The sequence below is a fragment of the Mauremys reevesii genome, linkage group 3 (genome assembly GCF_016161935.1).
Source record: "Mauremys reevesii isolate NIE-2019 linkage group 3, ASM1616193v1, whole genome shotgun sequence".
In the NCBI taxonomy this organism is placed as follows: domain Eukaryota; kingdom Metazoa; phylum Chordata; order Testudines; family Geoemydidae; genus Mauremys; species Mauremys reevesii.
The window spans coordinates 54,887,980-54,907,166 of NC_052625.1; the positions used below are offsets into that span (position 1 = coordinate 54,887,980).

The 19,187-nt window shown below is 46.8% G+C and overlaps 1 long non-coding RNA gene across 1 annotated transcript; it reads left to right on the forward strand.

Annotated features, from left to right (window-relative positions):
* Window positions 1-6,030: 6,030 nt before the first annotated feature.
* On the forward strand, window positions 6,031-10,145 carry LOC120401507. The gene is made up of 3 exons (XR_005596494.1): window positions 6,031-6,710; window positions 7,502-7,611; window positions 9,554-10,145. It is a non-coding gene; the product is annotated as an uncharacterized LOC120401507 (long non-coding RNA).
* The last annotated feature ends 9,042 nt before the right edge of the window (window positions 10,146-19,187 follow it).

A 19,187-nucleotide genomic window follows, 5' to 3' on the forward strand; every position in this document is an offset into this window, starting at 1 on the left:
TAGCAGGGGTGCTGAGAGCCATTGAACTAAACTGTAAACCCTAAATGTAATGGAAACCAGTTAAAGCCAGGTGGTGCAGCAGCAACCCCTGCACTCCTAGTTCCAGCACCTATGGATGCTCCCTGCTGATTGGCTGATGATGTGGACGTGACAACTCCAGATCAGGAAGTGGCAAGCTTGGAAGCTCTAAATGTGGATGCCTTCATCACCTAAATGACATCTATCTGCCTTCTCTATCTCCTCATGTGTTAACCCCCGCCCATCTCTAAATAAGTGGAAAAGGCACTGCTGCACTCCCTGCTTTCAGCAGCAACAGAAATGAACTTTTGCTGAAAGTCTGCTTCCCTCCCCAGCAGGGCCGGCTCCAGGCACCAGCTAAGGAAGCAGGTGCTTGGGGAGGCCAATACAAAGGGGCAGCACTCCGTCTGCTATTGGGGCGGCCCGTCCGGGTTTTTGGCGGCGGGTACTTCAGTCCCTCTCTTCCTCTTTGAGCTGCTGCCGAAGTGGGAGTGAAGGACCCGCCGCTGAAGAATGGAGCGGTGCGATTGAGCTGCCGCCGGTCCGCTTTTTTTTTTTTTTTTTTTTTTTGCCGTTTGGGGTGGCAGAAAACCTGAAGCCGGCCCTGCTCCCCTGTTCCCAGTCCCCACATGTGTACCATCTCCCTCTTCCTGCTCAATGCAGGAACCACCCCTCAATCTCCCTGTCTTATATCCACAGAAGAAGGGACATGCTGCACTCCCTGCCTCAAGGAGCAGAAATGAACTGGTGTTGTATCTTTCTCCATGCACAAACTTCCTCTCCTCCATCCTATCCACCATGCACTGCCAGTCTCCCAAACTTCAAACAAGCAGAGGCACTGATAAACTCCTTCTCCCAGCAGGTATATTTGCTGCAGTAGCCCCGGGGTCTTTTGCTTGCTCTTAGCACTTCCTCTGAAGCAGGCAGCTGCACTCCATGATAGTATTTTGATCACCCATTGTGTGTTTTATATATATCTCTTTCTATTTTTGCTATTAACAAATGGTCAGTGGATTCTTCACTATAAGTGGGTTAGCGTGTGGAATGTGTTTTTTTAATAGAAAAACAGCAGAAAAAATGCTATAAACAAAACATTAAGGCTTGTAACTATGTAGGCTGCATTCACTAGGGGCAATGCAATCATCACCACCCACCCCCAGCAGATGTACTCACCCCTTTAGTGGCTGCCTCTTTCTCGGGCAGCTGATCTCCTGGTACATACACTGGAAGAGCTCATTGAGGTCCCCCAATATCCAACATTATATAAGCAGCAAAGAGTCTTGTGGCACCTAATAGACTAACAGACGTATTGGAGCATGAGCGTTCATGGGTGAATACCCACTTCGTCGGATGCATCTGACGAAGTGGGTATTCACCCACGAATGCTCATGCTCCAGTACGTTTGTTAGTCTATAAGGTGCCACAGGACTCTTAGTCTGGATCTGTAAAAGCAGCAAACACGGCTACCCCTCTGATACTTGATACCAGGGATCAGCAACCTTTCAGAAGTTGTGTGCCGAGTCTTCATTTATTCACTCTAATTTAAGGTTTCACGTGCCAGTGATACATTTTAACGTTTTTAGAAGGTCTCTTTCTGTAAGTCTCTAATATATAATTAAACTATCATCTAGAAAGACAATGTGCAGAAGTGAGGCTGCAATGAAGCCAGTGACTCTGCGAGTGCTTAGCTTTAGCAGGAGTCCTACAGATTGACTCTTCAGTTGTTCAAAGAAGCAGTTCCTTCTACTGGGGTCAAAGGTTTTTTTTGAATGGTCACAATTCATGCTACAGATAAATAAAGATGGGTCCACTGGCAGGGGTGGCAGGTTTGTATAATTTTTGGTGGTGTCCAGAACGGGTCCAAGTCCTGCTCCTCCCCACACACCTGCCTAAGGTTCTGGGAGGGAGTTTGGGTGTGGGTGAGAGGTGCAGGCTCTGGGAGGGAGTTTGAGTGCGGGGTGCAGGCTCTGGGTTGGGGCAGGGGGTTGGGGTGCATGAGAGGTTGAGGGGTATGGTGCTTACCTCGTGCAGCTCCCAAAAACGACCCGCACACCCCTCTGGCAGCGGCATCTAGGTGGGAGCGATGGGGGGGTCTCCACATGCTGCTGCCTGCAGGCACCACCCCTGCGCTCCCATTGGCCGCAGTTTCTGGCCAATGGGAGCTGCAGAGTGGGCACTCAGGGTGGGGGCAGCACGCAGAGACACCCCCCCCCTTTGGGGCCACAGGGACATGCTGGCTGCTTCCAGGAGTGGCATGGAGGGAGAGTGGGCAGGAAGCCGCCTTAGCTCCACTGTGCTGCTGCTGCTGGTGGCGGTGGCCGGGGGCCCCTGTGCCCTTTTAAATTGCCCTGGGGCGGCAGGCGGGGCCGGGAGACACTCCGGGGGAGGTGCGTGGGGGTGGCAGGTTTGTCTGGGGGACATTCCGGGGCAGGTGCATGGGGGCGGCAGCTGGAGCTGGGGGAAGAGACCCAGCCCCAAAAATTGGTGGAGCTGGGCTCCCAGGCCTTGAATATTCCAGGAGCATGGGCACCATGGGCCCATATAACTCACCGCCCCTGTCCTTTGGAGACCAGGATCAGAACCATCTCCCTTCTCCTCAACCCGTCGGGACATCTGTAACCAGACCCAAATTAGCAGTTTGGTCCAGGCGATGTCATTTATCCCTCTGAACCAACCCTGAATGGTTATCCCAACAGAAAAAAGAGAAGCAGAGAAAATGAGCCGTGTTAATTTCAATCCTGTTAGAAATAAACAAACAAATCAGAATTTGTCAAATAGAAAAAGAATTAAATTGGTAGTGAAAGCCATTTTGCTTTTCAAGCTTCCAAGAGGGTGTTACAAGCCATGGAGAATCAAAAACCTATTACACCACCTAACACTGGTGTTTTTCTCAGTACTGGATCATCAAAAGACTTCTAGTTGAAATGCTCTTTGGAAGAATATTAGGCTATCAAGCTTCAGAAGACATTCTTAATGATAAACTATAGGAAGGCAGTTAATTGAAGTTCTCTGCAGAACATCATCCCATAAGAGAATTCCTATAAAAAAGCATGTGACATTTACCAGCAACATAAGCAATGAAGATTTATACAGGGCCAGCCTTCTCCTCCTCCTCTTCATTGTTATGTTTACAGTGTGTAGGTGTGCTAGGCACTTTGCAGAACAAATACAACAAATGAGGCGCTTGCAGTCCTTTTCTTTTTTAAGAGCCTCAGACAACAAGGTCCATCACCTGACAGGGAGCGGTCCAAGTTCATTGGCAAATGTTCAACAAATCACATCATCCTTCCAGGTGGAAAAATGAGCGGACACTAGCTCCCGAGTAACTCTCATCTAGAAGGGAAGGTTCTTCAAGCATTGGTAGCACTCAGCCCAATCAATCACCCCTAAAACTAGATCTATTTAGTTGCTGGGAACAGGATTAGTGTTCCTTATATAGGGCAGATGCTTGCAAATATTCAGCCGTGCTCCACAACATGCCATAATCAAGGGGTCATGGTGAGTGATATGGACAGGCCTGCCTACTCACATATACTTGTCCAGCACTGCTACAGTGAACTGCTAGAAGCACTGCACACCTGTAATCCCCAGTGAGCCCATCAAGAAAAGGTGTGACAGGGCGCCACTAAACAAGTTAAGATGGCCCATGGGTAGCAGATGATCTAGGCCACAGCCTCACCACATAGCTCAGGATGGGTAGTGAGTGAGAAAGGCACCCTGAACCGGGTCCAGCCTGCCCCTGGCCTGACTATCTGGTTTCTTCTAGGTAAACCCAGGGGGCAGGGAAGTAGAGTGGTAGCAAGCTAGGTCAGACTAGCAAGGTATAGGGGCTTGGGAAGGGGAGAATAGTTAGGGGAAATGCTCTAATTTGAGCTACCGATAAAGGGACCTACCAAAGGCAACCATAGAGTTAGCCAGTGGGACTGGAGGAGTAATGCACGGTAATTAGCCTTGCAGGTAGGACTGGACAATGACATACAAAACATTTCTGTGCTTAAAAACAGTCCCCCAAAGCAGCTGTATAACTGTCCTTCCTGCAGGCCTGGCTGAGAGAATGTCCTGTAGAGAACCTGCATGTGCACACACTGAAGATGGAGATAAGCAGCAATTATTACAGTGGTGACCCAGGCCAGCCCCCCGAGCGTACTCTGCATCAAAGCATCATCCATGAGAATGAAGGTGGGGAGGAGGGGAGATACTGCCAGTGTGGAGCTAAGGGATCAAGGTCGGGGAAGTGGCTTGGACTCCATCACTTCCCATGTACTGAGTTCTATACCATTGTTTTATTGTGTGGAACACCCCCCAGTGATTACTAAAGAACTCTCTGTTCCTAACCACTAGGTGGCTTATGGAGATGTTAGGTCAGATTGGGGAGTGTTGGCCATTACTCCTGAATTCATTCACCCCAAATAATTGATTACACACAAAGAAAGATTTTATAAAAACAGCAAGGTTACAAAGTCAAGCACTCAAAAATTAGGAAACGCCAGAATGAAGGTTGCCTGCGTGACTATTGTTTGGCCCATGAGTGCTAGGTATAATAGGGCAGGGGAGGCTAAGCCTCCCTTGGCACAGATGCTGCTGCCTCGCTACCAGATGCCTGGACTGTGGTGGCCCTGCCTGCGCTTCGCCCCTTCCCCTCCCTGCTCTGCCCCTTCCCCGAGACCCCCACCACCCGTCGCTGCCTGGTGAGTCCTTCCTCTCCTCCACTCTACCCCCCACTCCAGAGATCCCTCCCGCTCACCACATCCCTCCTCTCCTCCAGCCCCATGTCCTGCAAGACTCCCACTGCATCCTTCCTCACCCCCATGAGACCCCCTGCATCCACCACATCCCTCCTCACTCCCCATCCCCATGAGACCCCCCACTGCTGCTTGCCATGTCCCTCCTCACCTCCATCCTCCTCACCACTTGCTGTGTCCCTCCTCACCCACCCATGAAACTCCCCACCTGTCACTCACTGTGTCCCTCCTCACACCCCTCCCCCATGAGACTCCCCTGCCTGCCACTTGCTGTGGCCCCCCTCTCCTCCACTCCCCTCTCCTGTGATACCCCCCACTTGTCATGTCTCTCCTCACCCCCCACCCCTGTGGTGGGAGAGAGGGGCTGGAGGAGAGGAGGGACACAGAAAGTGTGAGCAGGAGAGTGGAGGAGAGGAGGATGCAGGGAGCAGTGGTGGTGGTGGGGGGCTGAGTAGGGAAGGGGGTGGGACCTGAGGGGGCTGGGGCATAGCAGGGGTAGAGTGTGGGTCGGGCCACGGGCAGAAGAGGCGGGACAGGGAGCTAGTCTCCTCCAGGGGAAGATACATCTGCTGCCCCCGGTTTGGCCCCCACGTGCCTGGGCATTATGAGAGAGTCTTTAATTACATGACCATAGGCTATTTTTTTCCACAGGACCCATGCCTCATTCAGTGCACAGGATGGACTGTGCCCACTTAGTGCAGCTCTATCTCTTCTTTGTTCAGTGTGAGGCCCCAGGCCTTATTTACTGCACACTATTCAAACCATGCTCTGAAGGCACAATTATTAATCTCCTCATGAGATTTTTCTATGGTGCTCATCACTACATGATCTGATTGCTTCACAAACAGTAATGAATTTATTTGCACAACATCCGTGAGAGATAAATGAGTGTTACCCCCATTTTACAGATGGGGAACTGAGGGATTAAGGTCAGAAGTAGCCACTAATTTTGAGTGCCTAAACACCTAGAACCTGATTTTTCAGAATTCTTAGCATTATAAAGCACCTTATAGGTTCAAAGCACAGCTCCCATTGATTTCACCTGCAGCTGTGAGCGCTCAGCACCCTTCAAATCAGATCTCAGACTGTGCACACAGAAAATGAGAAACACAGGGTTAGTGACCCACCTGTGAAAAGTTTGGCTTAAGTAACATGATTAATGTGCTGGAAGTTAGTCTTTCCCCTGAAGAGTAATAGAGCCTGGCCTTTTACTGTTTCTTTAAGGGCTTGGGACTAGAAGCCCCCTCTCTCCCAGCTCAGTGGGATGCTGCCTTTTCCCTTATGGAGGGGAAGGTGTGTCTGTGGAACTTTCACAGCCTAAAGGGCTGATTGGGCTCAGCTGAGGGCCTGCAGCTAGCCTGACCTGGAGCCTAGCTTTAGGAGGGATGCTGGGGGGATGCCTGATCTGAGGCAAGTGCTAATAAGAGTTTAAAATACAGCCAAGTTCCAGGAGAGGAAGCTGCCTTAAGGAGGGATAATGTAACTACCTGAAGCATGAGTTGGCTGCCAGAAAGGCCATGAGTGGACTTGAGGAATCTCCTCAGTAGCCAGCTGGGATGAAGCCAGATGGGGAGACCAAACTACAGAACAGGAATAGTGTAATCTCCAGCCCAGGGAAATGGAAGGAGCAGTTTGCTGCCTAATGCAGGGTCCCTGGGCTGAAACTCAGACTAGAGGGTGGGCCTGGGTTCCCTTACCTCTCTGCCAGCAAGAGGGGGGACTACAAGCCTCTAGACTAGAGGTGGGAAAACTATGGCCTGTAGGACTGTCCTGCCCTGCCCCTGAGCTCCTGGCTGGGGAACCTAGTCCCTGTCCCCTCCTCTGCCTTCCCCTCTTCCCCCATTGCCATGTTGCTGCATGGGTTGTGCTCTGGCCTGCTGCTCCTGCTGGGCAGTGTGGGGAGCGCAGCTGGCTCTGGTTGGGTGTTGTGGCTGTAGGCTCCTGCTGCTGGTAAGGGGGTGGAGAGTGGAGGGTCCTGGGGGGCAGTCAGGGAGGAGGAGTTGGTTGGATGGGGTGGAGGTTCTGGGGGGGCAGTCAGGGGATGGGGGAACAAGGAGGGTTGGGAGTGGGAGTCCTGGGGCGCCTGTCAGGGGGTGGGGATGTGGATAGGGGTTGGGGCAGTCAGGGGACAGGGAGCAGGGGAGTTGGATAGGGGTTGGGGAGTCCTGGGAGGGGGGTGTTATTGGACAAGGAGCAGGGGGAGTTGGATGGGTGGGGGGCAGTCAGGGAGTAGGAAGGGGGTGGGGAGCAGGCTGTTTGGGGAAGCACAGCCTTCCCTACCTGGACCTCCATACAGTTGTACAATCCCACTGTGGCCCTCGGGCCAAAACATTTGCCCACCCCTGCTCTAGACTAAAAGAAGCAGAGATTGATGGGGCCACAGATGAGGGCCAAAGGCATAAAGGCCAGTAGACTTGGGTTTGGTTCTGTTTGGGCTTTTCTGCTAACCTCTACCCCTTGGAAGAGGATTGAACTCGAAAGGCTCAGGCAACAGAAGCTGCAGACCACTATAAAACCAGAACAGTGGATGACAGGCGGTGCTAGAGTAGAAGAACCCCTGCAATGCAGGTGTTTGGCCCATGAAGGGTGCTTTGATGGTGTGTGCCCCATGACCACTAGCATCACATAGGAGCTCTGGGGTGGAGGTAGGGGGTAGAATCCAATTCCCTAGGGTAGTATTGAACTGCCTTAACCATGAGATTGTCCTTTCTCTTCCTGCAGTTCTCTGCCTTGTTTTGTAGGCACGTTCCAATGTCTGAAACAAATGGAGCAGAAGCCTTAGAGAACAACATTTTTCTCTACACAACCCTGACTCATCCCAAGAGCCAGTCCATCCTGTGCACTGAATGAAGTAAGGGTCCTGGGGAGAAACAATATGGAATCATAATGGATATGCACCAGGGGGCTGAATTAATCTTGAACAACCTTAATTCTGGTTTAACTTTTCAGTGCTTGACTGTGTAACATTAATGTTCTCTTAACATTGCATTTTTGTGTGTAATTGCTTTTTTAAAAAAATCCCAGCAAAACCACAATTTTGAACCTGTGGCGGCATATTGACACCTATATGGGTCATCCGCAGGGTTTGAGCCTTTAGATCCGCTACATGAACCTCTGCCACTTGCACTAATTAAATGCTGGCCTGTGTTATATAGTTATGTTGGCTTAACCACATTGCTCAGGACTGTGGAAAAAGTTAATGCCCTGTGTGAGGTAATTAAGCAAACCTAAGCCCCAGTGTGGACATCCCTAAATCCCCAGAAGAATTTTTTCCATCGACTTAGCTCCTGCCTTTTGGAGAGGTGGATTTCCTACAGTGATGAAGAACCCCTTCTGTTGCTGTGATGCAGCTGTGGCTGTGCCACAGTAGCATTTCTAGTGTAGACATAACATGTGTAACTGATAGCAGTAGTAGACCATTATCCTCTGTGGCCAGCGTTAGAGGGGGATGGGGACACTTTGCCAGTGGGTTTCACAGATAAAAGCTGATAGCTGAAGAAGGTGAGGCTTGGGAGTCTTGGTTTCCATTCCAGGTTCAGAAGTGGAGTCTTCTCCAGTGGGCACAGACTCTTCTGCTCTCTTTCCCCCAATCCTGACCCCTTCTGTCCCAATCCTGTCTCTTCCCCACCCCTTGTTCCCATCTCCTTACCCAGCAAGTCCTGGTCTCACCTTTCGAGATGCTCTGTCCCAGTCTCCATGTCCAAATAGCCCCAATCTTTCCCCACCCCAAATCTTCATCTCGGTTTCCTTCTCTTCTCCCCCCAGGCTCCTTGTTCCAATCTACTCTCCCCAGGCTTTTGTTCCTTCTGCATTGGACTCAGACTCCCTCCTGTATGGGCCCAGTGGGGGAGGGAGACAGGCCTGAGCTATAACTGCAAGGAAATTCCTGCTCAGTCTTGGGCTGGAGCATACTAAATGCAGACAAAACTTCGGGGCATTGAGCTGTGAAGCTCCAGTAAGTCCCTAATGAGCATGGGCAAAATACATAACTTTTTTCAAATGCTTAAAATTTGGCCAAATCTGGGCAGCTTTTCATGGGGATGGCTAAAGGTGCTACCTTGACACACAGGCCACTCCTTGCCAAATTCCTAGTCCCTGCTCCAAACTCTGGGGGCATTAGAACTTTTCAAAGCAAAGGTTGCCAAAATCTTTCATGTGGGCAAAACAAAACATTATCCCCTAACCTCATTCTCTGAAACATCAGCCAGGATAGTTCAGCTATTTCCGCTCTCCCCCCACGCCCCCGCCCAAAATTGAGCATGAGGTAGGTGTGGAAAATGTTTAGTCAAAGCAGTTAGTTTTGCAAAGTTATAAACAACCGAAAACAGAATCTCATAAATGGGATGTGCTGGGTGACATTAATAGCTGGGGCTGGTAGCACCACCTATAATACTGTGGTAACAGCAATAAAATGCAGCTTCACCATTTGAAAAGAGTGGCCTGACAATTACTGATATTAAATAAATGTCATGGGTATGCATGGTGCTTCACAGATATACAAGATGACAAAGAGCTGTCCAGGGGGATTTTTATAGTCTGTTATAGATGGATAACTGTGTGTGGGTGTGGGTGTGGGTGTAAACCATGGGGTGGGGAGGAATGAGGAGACCAATGAAGAGCATGGGAGGGAAAACTCTTGGAAGGCTTGTTCTAGTTGTGTAATGATCAGAGAGGGGCATGATCAAATGTCTGAGCTCAAGCCTGGGTACCAGAAACTCCCCTGCTTCGACTCTTGGCTCTGACACTGACTTTCTCTGTGACCTTGGGCAAGTTGCTTCATCTTTGCTCCTCAGTTTCCTCATCTTTAAAATGCGGCTGATGATGTGTCGTGCCCTCCCAGGGGTGTTGTGAAGATTACAATGAATGTGCATAGAGCATTCTGAAGAATGAACTGGCTTACAGGATTTCTCCTGCTTTGTTGGCAGTCTAGTCCCAAGTATGCTGTCTCAACTTGTTGTGCATCTTGTGAAAACTGTATGGATACAAAATCCTGGGCAGAAATGGAGAAGACATTGGAGAGAAACGTGTGTTGGTTTGTAGACTCTTCTGGGAGCTAGCATTTGATGTCAGCACTGCTCCATGCTGGGCTGCTCCTAGCTAATTATGCTTCCTACAGTTATCCATCTTTGCTACAAAGATCGTGGGACAAAGGCGATAGAATAGCTTATGCTTCATAAGAGAGCATTAGTGTGATGCTAAATACAGTCTACTGATGAAAATCCACTTTTAATAACATCACTGAGTTCCCTGCTGCTTTGCATTTTAGCATAGATATTAATAATTGTTTATGAAATTCTTGAACAGATACTAACAGCAGGAAATGCACCTGCATTATTTAAAGGCTGTTAAATAAGCAGATTTTATTTACCAAAATACCACAGTACTCCTTAAGCTATTAAACCTGTCCTTGGTTTTGGCAGGATGGGTGCTTATTTCTGTGTTGGGAAATTGGCTGTATGTTGCTGATGTCAACAGACAAAATGGACTTTTGAATGAGTAACAGTGGCATCCTTGGCTGTGAATTTTGGCTTCTGTTTATGACTCTGCAATCAACCAGTGATATTTACATATTGAATAACTGGGGGGGGGTGTTGTACAGTACTGTGGCTAATCAATTTTAATGGGAAATCAGTATGTATTGAACTGGCTTGTGTGTGTAACCCCCTGCTGGATGGAATCAGATTTGATCAACTGTGTGTCATCAGCCCTATGCTGCTAGTGGTGATTCTCCTTTAGCTTAAATGGCAGGAGGCTATGGTTTTGGAGCATAAGGATCTGAGTTCTATTGTTGCTACACTTGGCATTTCATGGTAACTCAGTGTAATTACACTAGGGATGAAACAATGGACCCAATGAGTCAGCAACATCAAGAGAGAAATCACAAAGCAATCACTTTGGCTCTCTGCAACACAACTGCTTGATGTTCCCTTCAGTTCTTTTTCACTCCTTCCTATATGCTGAAGGAGGGAGAGAGGGTGGATTATCATCTCTCCCTTTCTCCCTTATTTTGATTGTTTTAGAGGAACAGGGGTCTAAGAAGCTCCACCCCATTTACTCAACTTTTCCTGCAGAGCCTCCAGTGAGTTTGGGTAGCATGGGGAGTGCGTCTTTGATTGGCCATGCAGTCATTCTGCCTGATAACAGGCACAGCCAGGAAAGGGCCTTTTCACATATTAACACCCCCCCACACACCGGAGGAATGCATTTGGCATTAGATCCATAGTCTGAGGTCCATCTGGTAGAGTCTATGCTGGGTGAACCTGTTGCTTGTATCCACAGTCAAGGTGCTTGTTTGAAGCCCAGCCAGACCTCCTGCATCTGCAAAATTGGCCTGTGTTGTCAGATGCTACCGGCGTGGTGCTCTGCTCTGGTCAAGGTTGACATCACTCAGCTGCGTGCGTGTGTTCCCTCTGTGTGCTGTCCCAGCTCTTCGAAGATAGTTGACACAGCAGACCCCGAGAGAACCCCCAATGACCACAGAGTCTAGTAAGGTACGAAGGCACTTCGGCCAGGTTTATTGTCAAACGAAGCACAATGATAGTACCCTCTAGATTTTACTCTACAGGACATACTACGAGTATGTGCCCCCTGGCAATGGACTCAGCTCAGTCAGTGGCGGGACTTTCCACTGCCCCCTAGGCTGGACAAAGACACTGCCCCAGGGATGCATTCTTATTCACAGGTACAAACAAGTTACACATCACTCCTGATGTATTGAGGTTCAACCCTTCTACGTAGCAAGGTACAACCCCTCTACGTAGTAAGGTGCCGCCTCTCACCTTGTACATGTTGGTTCGAACAAAACAACTCTATCCATCATATTACCCTTTTGGCCCCGTCACTGGCATGGGTCAGCCTGTTCCTTGTTATCTGTGTGGAGTGTACAAGTATGCAAATGTTCTGATCTCTGGTGCCCCCAGTACCTTTTAGGGTATGTCTCTTTCTACAGCATCAGCCCTTTCCTTGCCAGATTTTGTGAGCAGGGCCTGCCTCTGGCTCACAGCTTAACTTTGCTTTATGTTAGCAAAGTCTTGACCATTACTTTAGTTCAGGTCTTAGGCCTCATACCAGGCCTCTGATACCAAGGTTTAGATCTCAGGACCTCCTCTTACTACAGCCTGGAAACTTGGTGTTACTGTTAACATGCTCTCGAGATTTCCAGTATATCCTACTTCTGTCTGGCCTAAAAATACAAGAGTATCTCCAAGGTTATTTCAGCACCTCTGGAGCTGGTCCTGGTTGGAACCCAGAACCTTCTTGATCTGAGGAAAAGGCCAAAGCTAAAAGAATGCTTCAGAACCTTCAAAGATGCTCCCTTAAAAGAATGTGCAGAGGGTTCTGGGATAGATGTAGGAGCCTTATTGTGTCAGGTTCAGGCAAGCTGCTTCAACCTCATGACACAAGGGTTATCCCACTTGGCTCTTGCCTCTCATTTGAAGTTCTTAGTATTTGTGATGCACTCTACCCACCAGTTTATTCCCAGTTTACAAGTTGGGGAAACCTAGGCACAGAATGTAAAACGATTTGCCTGACCTCATACAGCATGTCAGTGCCAGAGCTAAAAATGAACTGAGAAATCTTTACTCCTAGTCCCATTTGGGATCATTCGATCACTCTGCCTCATATACAAAAATTTGATGGGGGAAAACACCACATTACTAGACAGGTTGTAAAAATTTGTATTGCAGTAGCTCCTAGAGACTCCAACTTGGAAGTATGTGTGGTGTTACACAATGTGTGTATATACACACAATAAGAGAGAGTCCCTGTACAATTTAAATAGATAAGACAGACAAAAGGTGGTGGTGGGAAATCCATCTAATCATCCCCATTTTATAGATAAGCAAATCTCCTCAGTTTCTTAAGGTCTTATGAGATGTCTGTGGCAGAACTGGGAATTGGACCAATATCCTCCCCAACTCCTGGTCCAGTACCTTAACTACACCACCATCCTTCCTCTTAATCACAGAGTTTTATCTATGTAAATAATTAACTCCCCCCCAACATGATCATATGCAAATTATTTTAATTGCACAATGACACCTGTGCAGATCTAAGAAAGTTAAGACATCAATTAAAACTGTAGCCAATGGCTGTTTGCATAGTAAGGTGTCAGTGCAGAATGCTGCAACATCCGATGCAGCAGCAGAATTGTTAAATTAGCACAAGGGTTCTCAAACTTCATTGCACCGTGACCCCCTCCTTACAATAAAAATTACTACGTGACCCCAGGGGGTGGGCTTCCGCCCTGGGTAGTGAGCCTTGGGCTTCGGCCCCAGGCAGTGGAGCTAGGGCTTTGGCCCTGGGGTCCTGCAAGTCTAATGCCAGTCCTGGTGACTCCATTAAAATGGGGTCGCTACCCACTTTGGGGTCCTGACCCACAGTTTGAGAACCTCTGAATTAGCACATTTAATGGGGGTGGAGGGGAGAGAAGAAGGATTTATTCTGTAACAGCGGGGGGGGAAATGCATCTATCATTCATGAGAGAGGCTTTAATCCAGATGTCTGACAAGAAAAGTTTTCCCTTGAACAGCAGCATAATGGTCAACACAATAGGACGCCCATAGCAGAAATGATCTTGCAGCCACATTGCGCGAAAGGTCTGTGGTTCACAGTGTGCCACAGAAGTGACATTCAGCAGGGTGATTTCCTCCTCTCAGCAGCAGAAAAATTTCAGTGTGTGTATCGAGACTGCTGACAGCTGTTGAAATTGTGGTGGGTCAAAGGCTACCATGATGCTACTACCCACCATAATAAAACATTATTCCTTTCATCCTAAAGCACTTCACAGGCTACATACAGTACAATTAAGGCTTAGCAGAATTTTGATTTTTAATTTTTATAAATTTGGATATTGGTTTTTAAGCACTTTATTTTTATAAATGTTCAGTTGTGGGAAGTTATGCGGCTGTCAGACTATTTATGGCAGCAGATGTTAAGATTAAAAATGTTAAAGCTTTATATAACTGTTGGAACACAAATTGTCAACATCATATGTCAAAACATACAATGTAAATATCTTTAAATCAAGCTCTAAGTTCTCAAGCAGCATTTTCTTTTACTTTGCCCATCTGTAAATTTCAGTTGTTATGGCTGGCAATACGGGTTTGGGTATGTAGGATGACATCGACGTTTACTGATTTGATTTTTTTTTTTTTTAAATCAACTGCTTTGAAGCCTGACTTCAATGCACCTGTATCTAGCTTGCAGTACAGCACTGGAGAGGGGAAATCTGATCCACTAATGCAGCCAATTACTGCCCTTTCAAAAAGTGCCATGGGGTCTTTAGTGGGCTGTAATAAATATCAGACTGAATCCTGCTCCCCAGTTATTGGTCGTTTTGCCATTGACTTCAATTGCAAAGAGCTTTAAATCATCTGCTTGCTGTAGGATAGTCATTTGAGCAGGGGGAGTAGGCTACAGAATCTTTCTCCTTCTCTCTCTCTCTTGCCCACTGACTAACTACATCTCCAAAGTGGAATGGCTTCAACAGGAGAGACTGAGAACTCGATATCCAACTATCCAAAAGCTCAGTGGTTAGAGCACTCACTTGAGATTTGAACAGGGATCTGCTCCCTCTTTTCTCCCCATCAAGCAGATGGGGGACTTAAGCTTGGGTCTCCAATCTCTCAGGTGGGTGCTGTAATCACTAGGCTGAAAGTTATAAGAGAGGCACCAGCTCCTCTTCTGGCCAGATTTTGAATGGGGCCTGATCCATGAGGTGGCGCTTTGAGTGCACCTACTGGAATGGGCCCCAGAAGCAAGATAGGTATTTCACTGCCTGTATTCCCCTGGCTGGTGGATCATACTAGGGCTCAGGTGTGAGATACTCATTCAGATGCCTTGAGTGGGGCAGCAACACTCGTGCCTATGGAACTTTTTAAAAGCAAAAACTTAGGTGCTGAGTGAGTTAAGTGCCTACAGGGTTAGGAGGCAGCTGAGCAGCGGTTTTGTGGGTCACAGTTGCACCTAAATCCTGTGTGGATCTGGGCCTTTGAGTTTTTGGAGAAGAATAAACATTTCCCCATAAAAAAGGAGGGTGGGGAATAAAGAACCTTTCCCTACTAAACCTGGATCTCATTGATCAGTTATTCTATTGAAGACCTGGTTTTTCCTGCCCCTTGCAACTTGCCATGCAATAGCACCAAATAGCTTAGCTAGAAGCTTAACTAAAATATATGTCAGGGTGCTTTTTTTGGGAAGAGTTCCTGTTCTTGTTGCAAATCAAACAGAAAGAATTGGAGGTGAAACTCATGAAGAGTAGCTCTGGGAAGGATTTTTCCAGCATGTAGAATCAGTTACGAGAGGAAATAGTGTATTTAAAGACATGATAAAAAAAGTCAATTTTTTTTCCCCAAAAGGCCTAATTTTAATCTAGCTAATTCAGGCACTGGAGCCATAAAACTGTGGCAGCATACACTTTAGCATGGGCTGTACAAGCATACCCTGGGTAATTACTCACAAGGCAGGTCTGCTCTGAAGTGCATGCTGCTTCAGCTTCATGCTCTGGGTTGTGAGCTCGCTAAATTAAAGCTAGCTCAGGTATGTCTGCTCCAGCTGCAATCACACCCTCTGATTGCCATTTAGACCTACTCAAAGACAAAAGGATGCTGATTCCTGCTATGGCAGGATTCTCTTATGATGAGAGCTTAGGAAAATTGGGGTCATTTAGCTTGGAGAGCAGAAGTGAACTTGTAGAGGGAATATTATTTCAGCATTGTAGAAGGAAGAATGAAAACTGATCAGTCCCTCCTTCTTACCCTGTCCCATCAGACCACAACAAGAGGTTGGAGGCTGAAATTAATGGTTGATACATTTAGAATACATTAAAGAAAATATTTTATTTGCCCAAGTGTGGCAAGGAGCAGGCCCAGTCTCTCATATGGGAACCCTGAGGAGGGCTTTGCCCTGCAATGGGCTGAGAATGACTGATCCTAATGGCACTGACCAGGTGCTACAATAATGGATGGCATAGAAAACCCTGAGATAGGTTGATCGGACTTAAAATATGAGGTTAATTACCTAATTTTGTTGAAAGAACGAGGAGGACTTGTATCAGAGGGGTAGCTGTGTTAGTCTGGATCTGTAAAAAGTAACAGAGTCCTGTGACACCTTATAGACTAACAGACGTACTGGAGCATAAGCTTTTGTGGGTGAATACCCACTTCATCAGATGCATGGAGTGGAAAATACAGTAGGAACAGAATACAGAAATACGCACACAACATGAAAAGATGGGGGTTGCCTTAACAATTCTGAGACAAATCAATTAAAGTGTGCTATTAACACCAGGAGGGAAAAATCACTTTTGTAGTGGTAATCAGGATGACCCATTTCAAACAGTTGACAAGAAGGTAAGAGTAACAGTAGGGGGGGAAAATTAGCATGGGAAAATAGTTTTTAGTTTGTGTAATGATTCATCCACTCCCAGTCTTTATTGAGGCCTAATTTGATGGTGTCCAGTTTGCAAATTAATTCCACTTCTGCAGTTTCTCGGAGTCTGGTTTTTTTGAAGTTTTTTTTGTTGAATTGCCACTTTGCGGTCTGTAATTGAGTATCCAGGGAGGCTGAAGTGTTCTCCGACTGGTTTTTGAATGTTATAATTCTTGATGTCTGACTTGTATCCATTTATTCTTTTTAGTAGAGACTGTCTGGTTTGGCCAATGTACATGGCAGAGGGGCATCGCTGGCACATGATGGCATACATCACGTTGGTAGATGTGCAGGTGAATGAGCCCCTGATGGTGTGGCTGATGTGATTAGGTCCTATGATGGTGTCCCTTGAATAGATAGGTGGACAGAGTTGGCAATGGGGTTTGTTGCAAGGATAAGTTCCTGGGTTAGTGTTTTTGTTGTGTGGGTGCTAGTGAGTATTTGCTTCAGGTTGGGGGGGGGTGCTCTCTGTAAGTGAGGACTGGTCTGTCTCCCAAGGTGTCTGAGAGTGAGGGATCGTCCTTCAGGGTAGGTTGTAGATCCTTGATGTGCTGGAGAGGCTTTAGTTGGGGGCTGAAGGTGACAGCTAAGTGGCATTCTGTTACTTTTTTGTTGGGCCTGTCCTGGGGTAGATGACTGTGACAGGTGGGATCACAGAAACCCCTTTGGGACTGCCACCTGATGTGCTGAGACTACCTCTGAGCCCACTTTCCCTGGCAGCTTGGAACTCCAAAAACTTGCCTTGTTTGAGCCAGACATGCTAGCCTGCTGCAAATGCAGGTCCACGTCTGAACCACATCCCCCAAAAGCTGCAGGCTTAACTGAAAATAGCTTAGGAAGTGTTCCTGTTTCCAACACCTAGATGCCCAGTTCCCAATGGGGTCCAAACCCCAAATAAATCCCTGTATAAAGCTTAATCAGGATAAACTCATAAATTGTTCGTCCTCTATAACACTGATAGAGATGCACAGCTGTTTGTCTCCCTCCCCCACCCCCGGTATTAATGTATACTCTGGGTTAATTAATAAGTAAAAAGTGATTTTTATTAAATACAAAAAGTAGGATTTAAGTGGTTCCAAGTAGTAACAGACAGAACAAAGTAAATTACCAAACAAAATAAAATAAAACATGCAAGTCTATGCCTAATACAGTAAGAAAGTGATTACAGATGAAACCTCACCCTCAGATGTTTCAGTAAGCTTCTTTTACAGACTAGCCTCCTTCTAGTCTGGTTACTGCCCTCTGTTCCAGTTTCTTTCAGGTAGCCTTTCCACCCCCAAAGGATATCTCTTGAGCCAGCTGAAGACAAAATGGAAGGGTCTCCCAGGGGCTTAAATAGACTTTCTCTTGTGGGTGGAGACCTCCCTCCTCTCTCCTATGCAAAATCCATCTCCAAGATGGAGTTTTGGAGTCTCATGTCCATGCATGTCTGTGTTCCTTACCAGCCAGGCCACATTTCTGGGAAAGCTCAGATGTGGATCATTAGCATATGTATCTTACGGATTTTGTATTGCTGACTATTGCCATATCGGAGTACATTCCTTTAAAAGTAGTCTAGAGTCATCTGAGTGCCCATGACTTCATTTTCACTGGGACTCTAGTTTGTCTTGCTTTTTGTTATTCAGCAGCTCTGCCAGTCCCAACAGAAGCAGGCAGTAAATCATCACCATCTTTTCCAGTGTTATTGGCAGCTGTTGGGCACAACGGAAATGCTAAGGCACTATGTAAAATCACCATCAATCACTCGGTGGGTGGTGAAGTGAACTGACTTCCAAGCAGCTTTGGAGATGTGTGTAGTGAGGCGGAGGGAACATTACAATGACTGGGGCCATATAAGAACCTAAACACACACAAATGGTTCAAGTGAGTGCAATTTGAGTCTGACCATCCCAGCTTGGACATTGCTAGTCAGGTTCTGTCACATGCAAGGATACTCACCGCTACAGTTTGCATGAAAAATTTCAGCCAATAGCTTTTGGCTGAAAAATGTAGATTTGGGTCAGTTCTGGTCAAAGACTTTTTTACCCATAAAAATAAGTCAGAACAGCTTGTTTCAACATTTCCAAACCAAAACACCTAGATTCATCTTTCTGGAAAAAAGGTTTTTTGTTTGTTAAATGTAGGGAAATTCCTAAAAACACAACTTTAAATGTCTGAAACCTCCCAACAAATAAATGAAACATCTTATTCAACCTGAAATGAAAGTTTTCAACTTTGTTTCATCCAGAAATTCAGACAATTTTTGGTTGGTTTCTGAATGAATTTGAGCGCACACAAACCATGACCCTTTTTTTTTTTTTTTTTTAAAAGAAGAAAAAGTTTGGTTCATGGAAACAAAAGAAATGTGGTGGTTATCCAACTCTACTCACCACTTTTCAGACTTTGTCCCTCCAGGACAGAAGCACCATCTCACGGTGCAAATGTTGTCATGTCTTCCTATAAGGTGAAGAGCCCAGCACTCAGATGTGGGCGAAAGGAGGAGGCGAGGTTTGGTGATGTGTTCTGTAGGTTCTCTAAGTCTGCCCTTCCAAACTTATGTTTCACCATTTCTCACTTGTGTAGAAGAAGTTTGTCAGTTACCACATTTTAAAAAAAATGGTGGCAATTCCAGAATAACCATCCTCGGTGCTACTGAGGAGTGGATGGCTCACGGGCTAATGGTATTTGCATGAGGAGATTTTTACCCGTAGGTGGCTAGTTCAAATCCATCTCCAATAACTATGAACTAAAAGTTTAACAGCCAGCAGAAGGTAAGGTTGCCTATATTAAATGAGTGGGTGGATCTCACTCCAGTTCCAGGTAGGCACATGTCCATCTCCCTATTTGGCACTAATAGGCAATCTTAGGAAAGTACAAGGATGAAGTGAGACATGGGGACTAAGGTAATAATTGGAGATATACCAATATCCTAGAACTGGAAGGGACCTCAAAAGGTCATTGAGTCCAGCCCCCTGCCTTCACCAGCAGGACCAATTTTTGCCCCAGATCCCTAAG